Consider the following 17,343-nt stretch of genomic DNA (forward strand, 5'->3'; position numbering starts at 1 on the left):
TTTTCCAATTTTAAATAACTACCACTCCCTCCCCATTCTCCCCACACCCCCGTTTCTCTGCCCTCTCTCATCTGTGCCTCAGCTGGACCATATTTCAATTTGTTTCATTATATCAAATTAACATGTAGACAATGCTCTTTCGAGAGCCTTTGTTAATTATCAATGCACAGGACTATCAGTGAGCAAATTCCAGAACATAGCGCTCCCTGGGTGTGAAGAAAATCTCACCTCCCCTCTGGATTTTTTAGGAATCACCCCACATCTGTTTCATCTGCTTGTTCAACTCCCACTGGGACCAGTTTCACGTTTTCTCCATGAAAGTCCCTGCTAAAGTTGAATATCTCCCCACAAGTTTCTCACCATCTGTTGTCCACACACCGCTCTGTTGTTTGTGATCGTATGTTAGGCAAATCTATGTGTGGCTTAGATAGGGTGGAGCGTCCAATCCTTTTCCTCACTGCGGAAATGTCGAAGACTTGAGGACATAGTTAGAAGATGAAAGAGGCAATTTTTAAGGGAGGAGTATTTTTTTACACGGAGGATGGTGTGCTTGGAACGGGCTGTGATATGTGGTGGTGGTAGAGGTAAATACGATAGTGGCGGTGAAGTGCTTTTCTGATCGGTACATGGATATGCGGGGAATGGTGGGATATGGGTTATGTGCAGGCAGTTCAGAGTTTGGCCTGACATCATGTTGTGGCCCAGAACGTGTGGACTGCCCGGTCAGTTTTGTGTTTCATTGTTCCATGTTTTTTGTGTTATGTTCGAAAAAGAACTATTTTAATAAAGGAGATTATTCGAAAGATGAAATCTCATGAGATTTAAAAGTCATCGATAAGTAATCAATTGGTTATCAATGCGATCACCTTAATTCACCTTCCTGCTTGGTCCAAAACGTTTGAAGGGCCTAGAGCGCCCTCTTCTGGTTGTGTCTTGTGGTGAAGTTATGAGGCAGTTACTGACATTTGCGGATTGCCAATGTGACCACAGATGACGATAGACGCGTATTTATGACGTTCACCTTTGCCTTTTGCAAGTTCTATGTAGATTTTGCAAGAGATAAATCCGAGGAATTCGTTGGTGGTTTCTGAAAGTACATTCATAGTGTTATTAATCGAATAATACACGTAGTAAATAAAGACAGAAACGTCTGCTTTCGCTAATTTGTACCCTCACTGTGTGACTTTGAGCAAACAGCCACCTCTGCTGATTATCTGTACGTTATCTCATTATCTTCCACCAAAGATTCTATCCCCAACTCCCAATTCCTCCCTCTACGCTGGACGACCTCAGGATTGTATTGAAAAAATGAGACAGCCACACGTAGGAGTTAGGTGGTCACCTGAGGCGCAGGCAGAACATAGACGGGTGGTTACCAGGAATGGTAAAGCGAACAGGCAGAGAGTGGCCATTTCCCATGAAAACACATTATGGGTAGTGTTGTGGTGGATGACTGCGCAAGAGAAAGCAGCAGCAGTAATTTCTGAGACACTGAGTCCGGATCTGACGCGCAGCTGGTTTTGGTGTTCAGACCGGGCTACATTGATGGGAGATAGTGATAGTGGGGTCTAGCGAGAAGTTTCTGTGGTCGCAAAGGGAACTCAAAGGTGTATTTTTGTTTCCGTGGTGCAAGAGTCCTGGATATCCCGCCGCGGTTGCAGAACATTCTAAGGGAGGATGGTGAGCAGCCAGAGGTGGTTGTAGTACCAGAAATACCAACGCCGTAAGTAGTAAGAAGACGGAGGTCCTGCAGAGTGAATATACGAGGATCAGAAAGAAGTTAAAAAGCACGACTTTATTGTTGGTAATCTCAGGAGTATTCCCTGTGCCTCATGCTACTGACTGGAATGTAAGGATAGTTTAGATGAAAGCGTTCTTGAGGAGTTGATGCAGGAGGTGTGGCCTGCGTATTCTGGATCATTGGGATATCTTGTTGAACCTGTAAGATGCAAGGGTCTCACGTCCACTGTGTGTGTGCGGAGGGGGGAGGGGGGAGGGGGGAGCGGGGGGTGGGTGCGAGGAGAAAGAACGGTGGTTTGCTGTATATTTATCTCAATGCTATAGGCATTGAACCCAGGGCATGGTTTGCCTTAGGGACTGTGATATTACTTTCGTCACAGATATATGGCTGAGAGAAGGGCAAGACTGCTAGCTCAATATTTCAACGTTGAGAAGCTACATGGGCGAAAGATGATCAAGGAAGGGAAGACAGATGGGAGGATTTGCCTTCTTGAAGAATGAGTACATAACCAGAGATACTATTCTGGGGTACTACGCAGACAGGTACGTGGGCAGAACATAGAAATAGGAAGGGAATTATCACATTGATAGGGCTGTGTTATAGACCTCCCCCTCCCATAGGCAGCGCGAATTGGAGGATCAGCTGTAGAGGGAGATTTTAATTTGCTGTAAAATAATAGAGTAGCTTTAATGGGAGATTTTATCCTCTTATATTGACTGGGTCTCTCGTGACTTAAAGGGGTTGGACGGGGTATAAGTTATTAAATCTGTCCAAGAAAGTTTTCGTAATCAATATGTAGATGGTGTTACTCAAGGGGCGCAACATTGGACCTCCTCTTTGTGAAAACAATAGGACATGTGACTGAAATGTCAGTATGGAAGCACATTGGAGCAGTGAGCTTAATTGTATTAATGTTAAAGTTGTTATGGAGAAGTATAGGACTGGTGCAAGGTAAAATCTGAAAATGGGGAAGCGCTGATCTTGATGGCATGAGGCTGGGACCTACATGCGTGGATTGGGGTAATCTATTTACAACTATGGATGGCAAGTTTAAGAGAATCGAGAGAGGTTGGCGAGAGATGTTGAGGTTCTGACTAGGAAAAATGAGGCGTACGTCATAGTCACCTACTCTGGACCATCTACTCGATATACCTGATCTTTTCCTCTCATGATTTTACACAGTGTCAGATAATTATGCAAGTGCATTATGAACTATTATGAACTAGTACACAAACACAACACCCAGCTCATTTTAGCTCTGCGTTGTTGCTTGTTCATTTTGTGAAGTCGGGTATCAATCCTGACCACAGGTACTGTCTAAATGGAGTTTGTACATTCTCCCCGTGACCTGTGTGTGTGTCTCCATGTGCTCTGGTTTCCTCTCGCACTCCAAAGACGTACAGGTTTGTTGGTTAATTGGCTTCGATAAAATTGTAAATTGTAACCAGTGTGTGTTGGAGAGTGTTAATGTGCGGGGATCACTGGTCAGCTCTGACGTGCTGGGCCGAAGGGCCTGTTTCCGCGCAGTATCTCTATAATAAACTAAACTAAATTATTGAATGACTGAGTAGCCTCGATATTCTGCTCCAACGACTTATACACATGAATAACATTAAAACGGAGTTATCCTCAGTTTATAATATGTAAACATTAGGCTTCACTGTGTTTCCTACAGATTTCCGTTCATCAGACTCTAACATTTCTGCCTCTGCCATAGAGGAATTCCCACTGGATTATTGTAGCTATCTATCCAAGTGGATATTATGGGGAAATGGAAAGTGGTGTTTTAAATGGTTTGGTTTCAGCTGGATGTGAATCAAACTGCTAAAGTACAACTGCCCATGAGAGGGCAGCTCTGAGCTGTCATGGCAGACCACAGAGAGCTCTTCGCTGCAGATAAACTGAATAGAATTAGACATTCAATTGGATTGAAATGTAAAGCAATATAAACACAGTAGTGTATGTCTATGTGTGCGTCTATGTGTGCGTCTATGTGTGCGTCTATGTGTGTGTCTGTGTGTTTGTCTATGTGTGTGTCTATGTGCGTGTCTATGTGTGTGTCTGCGTGTGTGTGTGCCTGTATGTCTGCATGTGTGTTTGCTTGTATGTCTGCATGTATGTTTGCCTGTGTGTCTAGGTGTGTGTCTGCCTGTGTGTCTATGTGTGTGTCTGCCTGTGTGTCTATGTGTGTGTCTATTTGTGTGTCTGCGTGTGGTGTGTGTCTATTTGTGTGTCTGCGTGTGTGTGTCTGTCTATGTATGTCTGTGCATGTCTGTGCATGTCTGTGCTAAGTCTGGCATGATCAGAGACACTGAGATATCTCAGGAGTATTCCATGTGCCTCATGCTACTGAGGACTGGAATGTAAGGATAGTTTAGATGAAAGCGTTCTTGGGGAGTTGATGTAGGAGGTGTGGCCTGCGGATTCTGGATCATTGGGATATCTTGTTGAACCTGTAAGAGGCAAGGGACTCACCTGCACTGTGTGTGTGTGCGGAAGAGATGGGGGGGGGGGGGGGGGTGGGGGGGGAGGAGATGCGAGGAGAAATAATGGTGGTTTGCTGTATATTTATCACAATGCTATAGGCATTGAACCCAGGGCATGGTTAGCCTTAGGGACTGTGATATTACTTTCATCACAGAAATATGGATGAGAGAAGGGCAAGACTACCAGCTCAATATTTCAATGTTGAGAAGCTACATGGGCGATAGAAGAGCAAGTAAGGGAAGACAGATGGGAGGATTTGCCTGCTTGAAGAATGAGTACATAACCAGAGATACTATTCTGGGGTACTACGCAGACAGGTACGTGGGCAGAGCTTAGAAATAGGAAGGGAATTATCACATTGATAGGGCTGTATTATAGACCCCCCCCCCCCCTCCTCCCCCTCCCCCTCCCCTCGTCAGCGCGAATTGGAGGATCAGCTGTAGAGGGAGATTTTAAGTTGCTGTTAAATAATAGATTAGCTTTAATGGGAGATTTTAACCTCTTATATTGACTGGGTCTCTCGTGACTTAAAGGGGTTGGACGGGGTATAAGTTATTAAATCTGTCCAAGAAAGTTTTCTTCATCAATATGTAGATGGTGTTACTCAAGGGGCGCTACATTGGACCTCCTCTTTGTGAAATAAATAGGACATGTGACTGAAATGTCAGTATGGAAGCACCTTGGAGCAGTGAGCATAATTGTATTAATGTTAAAGTTGTTATGGAGAAGGATAGGATTGGTGCAAGGTAAAATCTGAAAATGGGGAAGCGCTGATCTTGGTGGCATGAGGCTGGGAGCTACATGCGTGGATTGGGGTAATCTATTTACAACTAAGGATGGCAAGTTTAAGAGAATCGAGAGAGGTTGGCGAGAGATGTTGAGGTTCTGACTAGGAAAAATGAGGCGTATGTCATAGTTAAGCAGAAAATCCCTCCTCGAGTATAAGAAGTGTGTGGGTATACTTAAGAAGATAACCAGGGTGGCAAAAAGAGGACGAGAAATAGAAGCCTGTGTTTGGTCCATATCCCTCCAAACCTGTCCTATCCATGTACCTGTCTCACTGTTTCTTCAACGCTGGGATAGCCCCAGCCTCAACTACCTCTTCTGGCAGCTTGTTCCATACACCCACCACCCTCTGTGTGAAAATGTTACCCCTCAGATTCCTATTAAATATTTTCCCCTTCACCTTAAACCTTTGTCCTCTGGTCCTCGATTCCCCTACTCTGGACCATCTACTCGATATACCTGATCTATTCCTCTCATGATTTTACACAGTGTCAGATGATTATTCAAGTGCATTATGAACTATTATGAACTAGTACACAAACACAACACCCAACTCATTTTAGCTCTGCGTTGTTACTTGTTCATTTTGTGAAGTCGGGTATCATTCCTGACCACAGGTACTGTCTAAATGGAGTTTGTACATTCTCCCCGTGACCTGTGTGGGTTTTCTCCGTGTGCTTTGGTTTCCTCTCGCACTCCAAAGACGTACAGGTTTGTAGGTTAATTGGCTTCGGTAAAATTGTAAATTGTCACCAGTGTGTGTTGGAGAGTGTTAATGTGCGGGGATCACTGGTCAGCGCTGACTTGGTGGGCCGAAGGGCCTGTTTCCGCGCAGTATCTCTATACTAAACTAAACTAAATTATTGAATGACTGAGTAGCCTCGATATTCTGCTCCAACGACTTATACACATGAATAACATTAAAACTGAATTACCCTCAGTTTATAATATGTAAACATTAGGCTTCACTGTGTTTCCTACATATTTCAGTTTATCTGCCACTAGCATTTCTGCCTCTGCCATAGAGGAATTCCCACTGGATTATTGTAGCTATCTATTCAGGTGGATATTATGGGGAAATGGAAAATGGTGTTTTAAATGGTTCGGTTTCAGCTGGATGTGAATCAAACTGCTAAAGTACAACTGCCCATGAGAGGGCAGCTCTGAGCTGTAATGGCAGACCACAGAGAGCTCTTCGCTGCAGATAAACTGAATAGAATTAGACATTCAATTGGTTTGAAATGTAAAGCAATATAAACACAGTAGTGTATGTCTATGTGTGTGTCTGTGTGTGTGTCTATGTGTGCATCTATGTGTGCGTCTATGTGTGCGTCTATGTGTGTGTGTCTATGTGCGTGTCTATGTGCGTGTCTGCGTGTGTGTGTGCCTGTATGTCTGCATGTGTGTTTGCTTGTATGTCTGCATGTATGTTTGCCTGTGTGTCTAGTTATGTGTCTGCCTGTGTGTCTATGTGTGTGTCTGCCTGTGTGTCTATGTGTGTGTCTATTTGTGTGTCTGCGTGTGTGTGTCTGTCTATGTATGTCTGTGCATGTCTGTGCATGTCTGTGCTAAGTCTGGCATGATCAGAGACACTGAGATATCTCAGGAGTATTCCATGTGCCTCATGCTACTGAGGACTGGAATGTAAGGATAGTTTAGATGAAAGCGTTCTTGGGGAGCTGATGTAGGAGGTGTGGCCTGCGGATTCTGGATCATTGGGATATCTTGTTGAACCTGTAAGAGGCAAGGGTCTCACGTCCACTGTGTGTGTGTGCGGAAGGGGGGGGGGGGAGATGCGAGGAGAAAGAATGGTGGTTTGCTGTTTATCACAATGCTATAGGCATTGAACCCAGGGCATGGTTAGCCTTAGGTACTGTGATATTACTTTCATCACAGAAATATGTCTGAGAGAAGGGCAAGACTACCAGCTCAATATTTCAATGTTGAGAAACTACACGGGCGATAGAAGAGCAAGTAAGGGAAGACAGGTGGGAGGATTTGCCTTCTTGAAGAATGAGAACATAATCAGAGATACTATTCTGGGGTACTACACAGACAGGTACGTGGGCAGAACTGAGAAATAGGAAGGGAATTATCACATTGATAGGGCTGTGTTATAGACCCCCCCCCCCCCCTTCCCCTCCCCTCGTCAGCGCGAATTGGAGGATCAGCTGTAGAGGGAGATTTTAAGTTGCTGTTAAATAATAGATTAGCTTTAATGCGAGATTTTAACCTCTTATATTGACTGGGTCTCTCGTGACTTAAAGGGGTTGGACGGGGTATAAGTTATTAAATCTGTCCAAGAAAGTTTTCTTAATCAATATGTAGATGGTGTTACTAGAGGGGCGCAACATTGGACCTCCTCTTTGTGAAAAAAATAGGACATGTGACTGAAATGTCAGTATGGAAGCACCTTGGAGCAGTGAGCATAATTGTATTATGTTAAAGTTGTTATGGAGAAGGATATGACTGGTGCAAGGTAAAATCTGAAAATGGGGAAGCGCTGATCTTGGTGGCATGAGGCTGGGACCTACATGCGTGGATTGGGGTAATCTATTTACAACTAAGGATGGCAAGTTTAAGAGAATCGAGAGAGGTTGGCGAGAGATGTTGAGGATCTGACTAGGAAAAATGAGGCGTACGTCATAGTTAAGCAGAAAATCCCTTCTCGAGTATAAGAGGTGTGGGGGTACCTTTAAGAAGATAATATGGGAGGCAAAAAGAGGACAAGGAATAGAGGCCTGCGTTTGGTCCATATCCCTATTAACCTGTCCTATCCATGTAACTGTCTCACTGTTTCTTAAACGCTGGGATAGTCCCAGCCTCAAATACCTCTTCTGGCAGCTTGTTCCAGACACCCTCTGTGTGAAAATGTTACCCCTCAGATTCCTATTAAATCTTTTCCCCTTCACCTTAAACCTTTGGCCTCTGGTTCTCGATTCCCCTGCTCTGGACCATCTACTCTATATACCTGATCTTTTCCTCGCATAATTTTATACAGTGTCAGATGATTATGCAAGTGCATTATGAACTATTATGAACTAGTACACAAACACAACACCCAGCTCATTTTAGTTCTGCGTTGGTACTTGTTCATTTTGTGAAGTAGGGTATCGATCCTGACCACAGGTACTGTCTAAATGGAGTTTGTACATTCTCCCCGTGACCTGTGTGGGTTTTCTCTTGATACTGATCGCTGATGTGCTGGGCCGAAGGACCTGTTTCTGCCTGTATCTCTATACTAAATTATTGAATGGCTGAGTAGACTAGATATTCTGCTACAACGACATAAACACGAATAACATTAAAATCTGAGTTATCCTCAGTTTATAATATGTAAACATTAGGCTTCGCTGTGTTTCCTACATATTTCAGTTTATTTGCCTCTAGCATTTCTGCCTCTGCTATAGAGGAATTCCCGCTGGATTATTGTAGCTATCTATCCAGGTGGATATTGTGGGTACATGGAAAGTGGTGTTTTGAATGGTTCGGTTTCAGCTGGATGTGAATCAAACTGCTAAAGTACAACTGCCCAGGAGAGGGCAGCTCTGAGCTGTAATGGCAGACCACAGAGAGCTCTTCGCTGCATATAAACTGAATAGAATTAGACATTCAATTGGATTAAAATGTAAAGCAATATAAACACAGTAGTGTATGTCTATGTGTGTGTCTATGTGGGTGTCTATGTGTGTGTCTATGTGGGTGTCTATGTGTGTGTGTGTGTGTGTGTGTGTGTGTGTCAGTGTGTGTTTGTGTGTGTCTGTGTGTGTCTGTATGTGTGTCTATGTGTGTGTCTATGTGTGTGTCTATGTGTGTGAGTATATATGTATGTGTGTCTATGTGCGTGTCTATGTGCGTGTGTGTATATGTGTGGCTATGTGTGTGTCTATGTGTGTGTCTATGTGTGTGTCTATGTGTGTGTGTGTGATTCTATGGGTGCGTATGTGCGTCTATGTATGTGTCTATGTGTGTGGGTATGTTTGTGTCTATGTTTGTGTCTATGTGTGTGTGTGTGCATGTGTGTGTGTATATGTATGTGTGTGTCTATGTGTGTGACTATGTGTGTGACTATGTGTGTGTATACATGTGTGTGTATCCATGTGTGTGTATCAATGTGTGTATCCATGTGTGTGTCTATGTGTGTGTCTATGTGTGTGCGTGTGTGTATGTGTGTTTGTATGTGTGTGTCCATGTGTGTGTCCATGTGTCTGTCTATGTGCGTGTCTATGTGCGTGTCTATGTGTATGTTTGCCTGTATGTCTGCATGTTTGTTTGCCTGTGTGTCTAGGTGTGTGTCTGCCTGTGTGTCTATATGTGTGTTTGCCTGTTTGTCTATGAGTGTGTCTGCCTGTGTGTCTATTTGTGTGTGTGCGTGTGTGTGTCTGTCTATGTATGTCTGTGCTTAGGGAGGACTTCCCTAAGTCTGGCATGATCAGAGACACTGAGATATCTGTCGGAAGATGTTCAAAAATATCAGTAAGATCAGGAGAAATGATTCCCAGTGGGAGGTAGTGCACACAGGGCGCAGGTTGAAGGTGTTGCCAAAGGAACCAGAGGGGGTTTGAGATTTTTTTCATAAACAGTGAAAATGATGAGGTGGAATTCACTCAGTGGAAGGGTTGTGGATGGATATTTAATAATGACTCTCAAAAGGGAATAGTGTATATATTTGATGGAAGAATGTAAAGGGTTATGGGGGAAGGAGCAGGGGTATGGGATTAATTGGACAGTTCCGTCAAAGTGCTGTACCTTTGCTGTGAGATTCAATGATTCCAAAATCCACTCAGTACAAAAGGCACCACTAAACATCTATTTCAGCTGCTCTCATCGTGCCATTTCTATTCAGCTAACGTCAGCCAAACCACCAATAGTTTTCCTCAAGTATTTATCTTCTGTTGTTCTGTTCGATTACTTGTCCACAGTATGTGGGCGTCAGTATGTGTCCGCCATTTATAGCCTATCCTGACCTGTCCCGGAATTGTGGTGGTCGTTAATTGATGGATATGCAGCCATGGCGTGGCGCAGCGGTAGAGTTGCTGCTTCACAGCGCCAGTGACCCGGGTTCGATCCTGACCAGGGGCGCTGTCTGTACGGAGTGTGTACGTTCTCCCTGTGACCAGGTGGGTTTCCTCCCACATTCCAAAGACGTGCAGGTGTGTGGGTTCATTGGCTTCTGTGAATTGTCCCCAGTATGTAGAATAGTGCTGCTGTACGAGGTGATTGTTGGTCGGTGTGGACTCGGTGGGCCGAAGGGCCAGTTTCCACACAGTATCTCTACTCTACACTAAACTAAGGATAGGGTAAAAATGACAGAACTTCTCTCCTGAAAGACATCAGAGAATCAGATGTTTTTTTATGGCAACCTAGAGATTCATACTGAGGCTAAAGTTTCATATCCCCAGCTTATTTAATTATTTAAGTTATTAAATAGCTGCAGCTACTATGATGGGATTTGACCTTGTGTCCTTGGATCAGTTCTCTGCGATCCTGGCTGTATTCAGTCACAGAACCACTAGCTCACACCACCATCACGTGAGGCTACAATGTTTCTTTAGAGACACAAAGGGCTGGAGTAACTCAGCGGGTCAGGCAGCATCTCTGGAGAACATGGGTAGGTGACGTTTCAGGACAGGACCCGACTTCAAACTGATAAAAGTTTGCAGTTCCTTGTTCTCCAATATTTTTTGGAGACTATCTCCCAATTTAACCGTTTTAATTCCCCATTCCCATTCCCATACTGATTTTCTGTCCTGGGTCACCTCCACTGCCAGAGTGAGACCACACGCAAACTGCCAGAACAGCACCTCATATTCCGCTTGGGTAGCCAACAGCCCAACGGTGTCAGCATTGAATTCTACAAATTTAAGGGAACTAACCATCAATAATGGTTTCCCATTCCCAAATCGCCTTCCACCTCTATCCCATCCTCTGGCTTCACATTGTGCGCAACCTCTCTCATTATCTACTCATGTGTCACAGCCTTTTCTCTTCATCCTATCTCTGGGCATTGTCCACCCATCTACCAGTCTAAACCTCCTTGACTTGAATCAATCTATCTCCTGCCTGGTTTCGCCCAGCCCCCACTTCTCTTCCAGCTGTTTCCCCCCTACAACAATCAGTCTGAAGAAGGGCCCTGACCCGAAATAGCGCCTATCCACATTGTGGACTGTGAGAGCAGACGTCAACTGCCCGCTAATAAAGATGTTTGGAAGAATGAATGACCATTGTTAAAGTTAAGTTCCAATATATTTCAGAATTTATCCTCATATATTGAATATATTGAATATCGCTGCATATAAGGAGCAAGCCTTCTTTAAAAATGGACTGACTAAAAGGTAATTTCAAATGAAGGAACTCTTCTGAGTTGCCAGTGTCCTGACTCAATGAGTCCAGTTACTTTTATTGACACGGGCACCGAGGTCCAGTGAAAAGCTTTCGTTACGTGTTAACCTGCCAGTGGAAAGACAACACATGATTACAATCGAGCCACTCACAATGTACAGATATATGACAAGGGAATAATAAGGGAAGAATCTATGGAAAGCAACAGGAGCACTCCCTGACATTGTGTTCATAACTTCACAAGTCATTGAAGCAGAAATAGGCCATTCGGCCCATCATGTCCACTTCGGCATTCAATCATGGCTGATCTATCTGTCCCCCTCAGCACCATTCTGGGGCCAAGGAAAGAGCGTTCACGTCGCGGCCCTGTTTCAACCAATCTTTCCACCACCACGCACAAGAAGCACAAGAAGCGCAAGACAGACACCATTGTGCAGATGCCGAGAAGTGTGTTCAGCTCTGGCTGAACAACTTCTAATCTTGTGTGTGGACTCGATAAGAAGAAGAAGCACCATTCTCCCCCCTTGTCCCCATATCCCCTGGTTGGTATCTGTATTTGTGACTCCATCCAATTCAGAAGGTGGGAGACTTTGTGACATCTCCCACGTTAGTTTCTGTGGTGTTGTTAACAGCCACCCTCCACAACCTTTGTCCAAGCTGCCAGGGCGAAAACAGCTTTGATCAGATCTCCCCCCTGGTAGCAGATGGTGTGGGATCATCCTATGGAAACACAGTTCAATTTAATTTAATTTAATTTATTGTCACGTGTACCGAGGTGAATAAGGTTTAGTGCAAGATAAAGTCCAGTAAAGTCTGATTACAATTAAACCGAGGGTCTCCAATGAGGTAGATGGGAGGTCAAGACTGTTCTCTCGTTGGTGATAAGATAGTTCAGTTGCCTGATAACAGCCGGCACAAAACTGTTCCTGAATCTGGGGCTTAGGCATTACAAACGTTCAGTTTGGTTTAGTTTAGAGATACAAAGGGGAGGGGCAGGACAGAACATGGCAGGTAATAGATCGGCATAGGTCATGAAGTTTTGATATTCAGATGGGTTGGAACAAATGCCAGTGATACGAAAGGAAGGTGTGAGACAGTTTGGGAGAGTTGTAGAGTGTAGAGCCAGTAGGAGGAAAGAAGAGAGGTGGGAGTTGGGGGGGGGGGGGGGGGGTGGGGGGGGGCGGAGGAAGTGGGGAAGTGGGGGAGTGGGGGGGGGGGTGTAGTGGGGGAATAGGTGGGAGACCAGGTGAGGCACTTAGGTGGGAAGCAGAGAAGAAGTGAGGATGGTGGGTGAGGGCGGGGAGAGGGCAAGAGGTCACCAAAAAATGAAAAACTAGTAAAAGGGGTGATGTTATAGAGATGTGTAAGATCATGAGGGGAATATATAGGGTCAGTCAGATGTGTAGGAAGGAGGAGGGGTCACAGAGGGTGTGCAGTAAAATAGAGTGCTGCAGAACTCTCATTGGAGAGAGGAGGAGAACTTCTTCAAAGTAGGCAAACCTTGAGGAGATTTTGCTGTGGAGCAGACAAAATGTCTAGGGAGGAACTGCAGATGTTGGTTTAAATCGAAGACAACGCAAGAGACTGGAGTAACTCAGCAGGTCAGGCAGCATCTCTGGAGAATAGCAATAGGTGACATTTTGGGTCAAGACCCTTCTAAAGACCAAAGCATATTGAATTAAGGTTCCGGAATAGAACTTGGATCTAAAACCTTCCAAATCAAAGCACATTGTACTGTGGAAATACGTACAGCATTTATCTCTAAATGTTTGGTATATTTTGGTAAATCAGAGGATATGACAATTTAGAGATAAGCCCAGTAAACACCACTATGCCAGGTGTTTCCTGCCAGCTCAACATGCAAGCAGGTTTTACAGAGACTTGCTGTGCGTCTGCAGAATGTGGCCAGTACATTTTACATACAGGGTTTAAAATATGAAGGGCAATGTTCAGCGTTACCATCTCGTCAGACCTTTTCTAATTGAGTGTAGGGTACATGTCATTGCTAATTCATACAGAAAATTATCATTTCTGCAAGTGGATGTGTTATTAGAATTCATAATTTAAAATCTGCTGCGAATATCCAGCAAAATGCCACAAGTACCCACAATGGACAATCATGGGATTTGTTTTGAAGACATTTGGGCCCCAGATCTGAGAAAGGATGTGCTGGCTCTGGAGAGGGTCCAGAGAAGGTTTACAAGAATGATTCCATAAATGAGTGTATTTGCATATTATAAGCATTTGACAGCACTGGGCCTCGACTCGCAGGAGTTTAGGGATTTTAGAAGGTTTGCGAGGGGGGAACTCATTGGAGTTTCCAGAATAATGAAAGGCATAGATAGAGTGGATGTTCCCACTGGTGGGAGAGTCTAGGATCAGAGGTCATAGCATCAGAATTAAAAGTCGCTATTTTAGAAAGAAGGTGAAGAGGAAGTTTAGTCAGAGGGCTGTTAATCTGTGGAACTCATCGCCACAGTGGATTGTCCATAGGTCATCCTGAAGCATGTCTTGCTTCCTAACCCAGTCCTTTACAAGCTGTACCTGGGCACAATACCTACAGGTATAATCGTCAGGGTCACCAGCAGTTGTCCTCCCTTCCTACATCCTGATTGAGGAGTATTGAACCAATTTACCTGCCACCACCGCTGCACTCACCCAAGAAAGAAAAAAACAATCACAAGACTCAAAATCACAAAGCTAATTTACATTATCCTCTTAATCAATTGACCCTCCCACCGCCACACAGCATCCCCCCCCCCATCATTTGTCCCTCCCCCACAAACAGCATTTGCCTCATCTCTCACACAGCACTCGACCCTCCCCCACACACAATACTTGCCCCTCCCCCCCACACACAGCACCTGACCCACCCCACACCCCCACCACCTGAGCATCTGAAACACCACCCTTCCCATTAATGCACAATCTTGTATCTAGGGTAGGGAAATCAATAACCAGATGACAAAGGTTTAAGGTGACTGGGAAAAATTCATTAGAAATCCAAGGGACAACTTTCTTTCTCAGGGAATGGTGGGTTTTCTGGTACGAGCTGCCAGAGGAGGTACAGTAGCTGTGGCAGGGACTATAACAGCATTTAAAAGACACATGGAGAGATACATGAAAGGAAAGGTTTAGAGCCATATGGGTCAAATGTGTGCAAATGAGACTAACTTAGATGGGGCAATTTGGTGAGCATGGACAATTGGGGCTGTCGAGCCTGTTTCCATGCTGTATGACTCTATGACAGATGGAGAACTTGCCCCATGTGATGCTGCTAAACAAGATGAGAGTGCAAGGTATTAGAGGGAAGATACCTGCATGGATAGCAGGTTGGCTGAATGGCAGAAGGCCAAGAGTGGGGGAAAGGGACTTTTTGTGATAGGCTACTGGTGACTAGTGGTGTTCCGTTGTAGTCGGGGTTGAGGCCGCTACTCTTCACATAGTTTATCAATGATTTGGATGAGGAAATTGATGGATATTTGGCCGTTTGCAGATGATACGAAGATAGGTGGAGGAGTAGCTAATCTAGAGGAAGCAGGGAGTCTGCAGAAGGACTGGGACACGTTGGAAGAGGTGGAAGATGGAATACGGTGAAGCAAAGTGTACAGTCATGCACTTTGATAGTAGGACTAAAGGCATAGACTATTTTGTAAATAGGGAGAGGAGTCAGAAATCTGATGTGCAAAGGGACTTGGGAGTACCGGTGGAGTGTTCCCAAAAGATTAATTTGCAGTTAAATCAGTAGTAAGGAAGGCAAATGTCATGTTAGCAATCATTTTGAGCGGACTAAGGTCAAAGGTCAAAGGTCAAAAACGTTATTTGCCTTTTGTGCTTACACACATAGGAACTCTTGTGCGGTTGTTCAGAGAGTCAAGTCAAGTCAAGTTAAAAAGACACACAGAAAGACACATAATCTATAAAAACATATACTTCTCTAGAAATAAAAAAGAAAGTGCCTAAAACCCTATATAAAGGGGAAAGTGAGAGCATTGTAAATTACACAAACCCTATATAAAAGTGTCGATTGCATTGTAAATTGCACAGGCCCAGGAGACAATATAATATGATATAATATGATATGCTATGAGGTAGGTCAGGACATCAGTTCATTTTGTTTTGGCCAAGAGCCTCACTGTGGCAAGGAAGAAGCTTTTAAAAAAGCGTGTTCTGTTTATGGCGATGCTGTCCGCTCGTCTGTGCCTGAGGTTGTATGTGCAGTTTTTGGGTTTGAGCAGGGAGTGAGCTGGTTGTAGTGTGTCTCTGATGATTCTCTCTGCTCTTTTTTGACAGCGCTGTGTGTAGATTGTGTCCATGGAGGGGAGTTCCGTTCTGATAATCCTCTCTGCAGTCTTTATGACTCTTTGCAGAGCCTTCCTCTCTGTCTGTGTGGTGTTTCCATACCACACCGTGATGCCTGTGGCGAGGATGCTCTCTATCAGTCCTTTGTAGACCTGGGTGAGAGGGCGACAGTGCAGACCAGCTTTTCTGAGCAGCCTGATGAAGTACAGTCTCTGCTGGGCTTTTTTAACTGTGGCAGCAGTGTTCAAAGTTAAGTTCAGATCTGATGTTACTTGTAATCCCAGGTATCTGTAACTGTCAGCCCTCTCCACCACAGTCCTCTTGATGATGAGGGGCTGCAGGGGGGGTGGATTTTTTCTGAAGTCCATTATTATTTCTCTTGTCTTGTCTGTGTTGAGGCTTAGGTCGTTCACCTCACCATTGGCAAGAATGTCGTTCACCAGACTCCTGTAGCCCGACTCGTCCCCCCCCCCCCCTTGATGAGGCCCAGGATGGTGGTATCATCCGCATACTTAATAATGATGGTATTTTCCTGGGTGGAGACACAGTCGTGTGTGTACAGGGTGATAAGTTTGGGAATGAGACAGCAGCCTTGTGGTGATCCTGTGCTGACGGTGAGCTCTGCAGACACCCTCCTTCCCATCCTCACCACCTGTGGTCTTTCAGTCAGGAAATCCAAGATCCAGTTGCAGGTGGGAGTCGGGACGCCGAGGTCTGTTAGCTTCTCAGACTAGAATATAAAAGCAGGGATGCAATGCTGAGGCTTTATAGGATGCCCAGTCAGACTGCATTTGTTTTGTGAACAGCTTTGGTCCACATATCTGAGTAGGGATTTGCTAGCATTGGAGAGAGTCCAGAAGAGATTGATGAGAATGATCCCAAGGAGGATTGGGTTAACGTATGAGGAGCATGTGAGGGCTTTGGGCATGTACTTGTGTGTGTTTAGAAGGATGAGTAGGAATCTAATTGAAACCTACTAAAGAATGAAACGACCACACAGGGTGGATGCTGAGAGGATGTTTCCAGTAGTGGGAGAATCTAGGACCACAGGGCACAGCCTCGGAATAAAAGGACATCATGTTAGAATGATGAGGAGGATAGCAAAAGGATTTGAGTATTGGAGCAGGGAGGTTCTACTGCAGTTGTACAGGGTCTTGGTGAGACCACACCTGGAGTATTGCGTACAGTTTTGGTCTCCTAATCTGAGGAAGGACATTCTTAGAGGGAGTACAGAGAAGTTTCACCAGACTGATTCCTGGGATGTCAGGACTTTCATATGAAGAAAGACTGGATAGACTCGGCTTGTACCCGCTAGAATTTAGAAGATTGAGGGGGGATCTTACAGAAACTTACAAAATTCTTAAGGGGTTGGAAAGGTAGATGCAGGATGATTGTTCCCGATGTTGGGGAAGTCCAGAACAAGTGGTCACAGTTTAAGGATAAGGGGGAACGAGATGAGAAAAACATTTTTCACACAGAGAGTGGTGAATCTCTGGAATTCTCTGCCACAGAATGTAGTTGAGGCCAGTGCATTGGCTATATTTAAGAGGGAGTTAAATGTGGCCCTTGTGGCTAAAGGGATCAGGGGGTATGGAGAGAAGGCAGGTACACGATACTGAGTTGGATGATCAGTCATGATCATATTGAATGGCGGTGCAAGCTCGCAGGGCCTACTCCTGCACTTA

General features: G+C 44.6%; 1 protein-coding gene across 1 annotated transcript in view; it reads left to right on the top strand.

The window, feature by feature from the left end:
* LOC116967312 (deleted in malignant brain tumors 1 protein-like) overlaps positions 1–17,343 on the top strand; it is a gene marked incomplete at its 5' end in the record, with an annotated part of 96,221 nt that overhangs the window by 9,497 nt on the left and 69,381 nt on the right. The gene's annotated exons all lie outside the window — the stretch shown is intronic.

This window comes from Amblyraja radiata, chromosome 39, assembly GCF_010909765.2.
Source record: "Amblyraja radiata isolate CabotCenter1 chromosome 39, sAmbRad1.1.pri, whole genome shotgun sequence".
In the NCBI taxonomy this organism is placed as follows: domain Eukaryota; kingdom Metazoa; phylum Chordata; class Chondrichthyes; order Rajiformes; family Rajidae; genus Amblyraja; species Amblyraja radiata.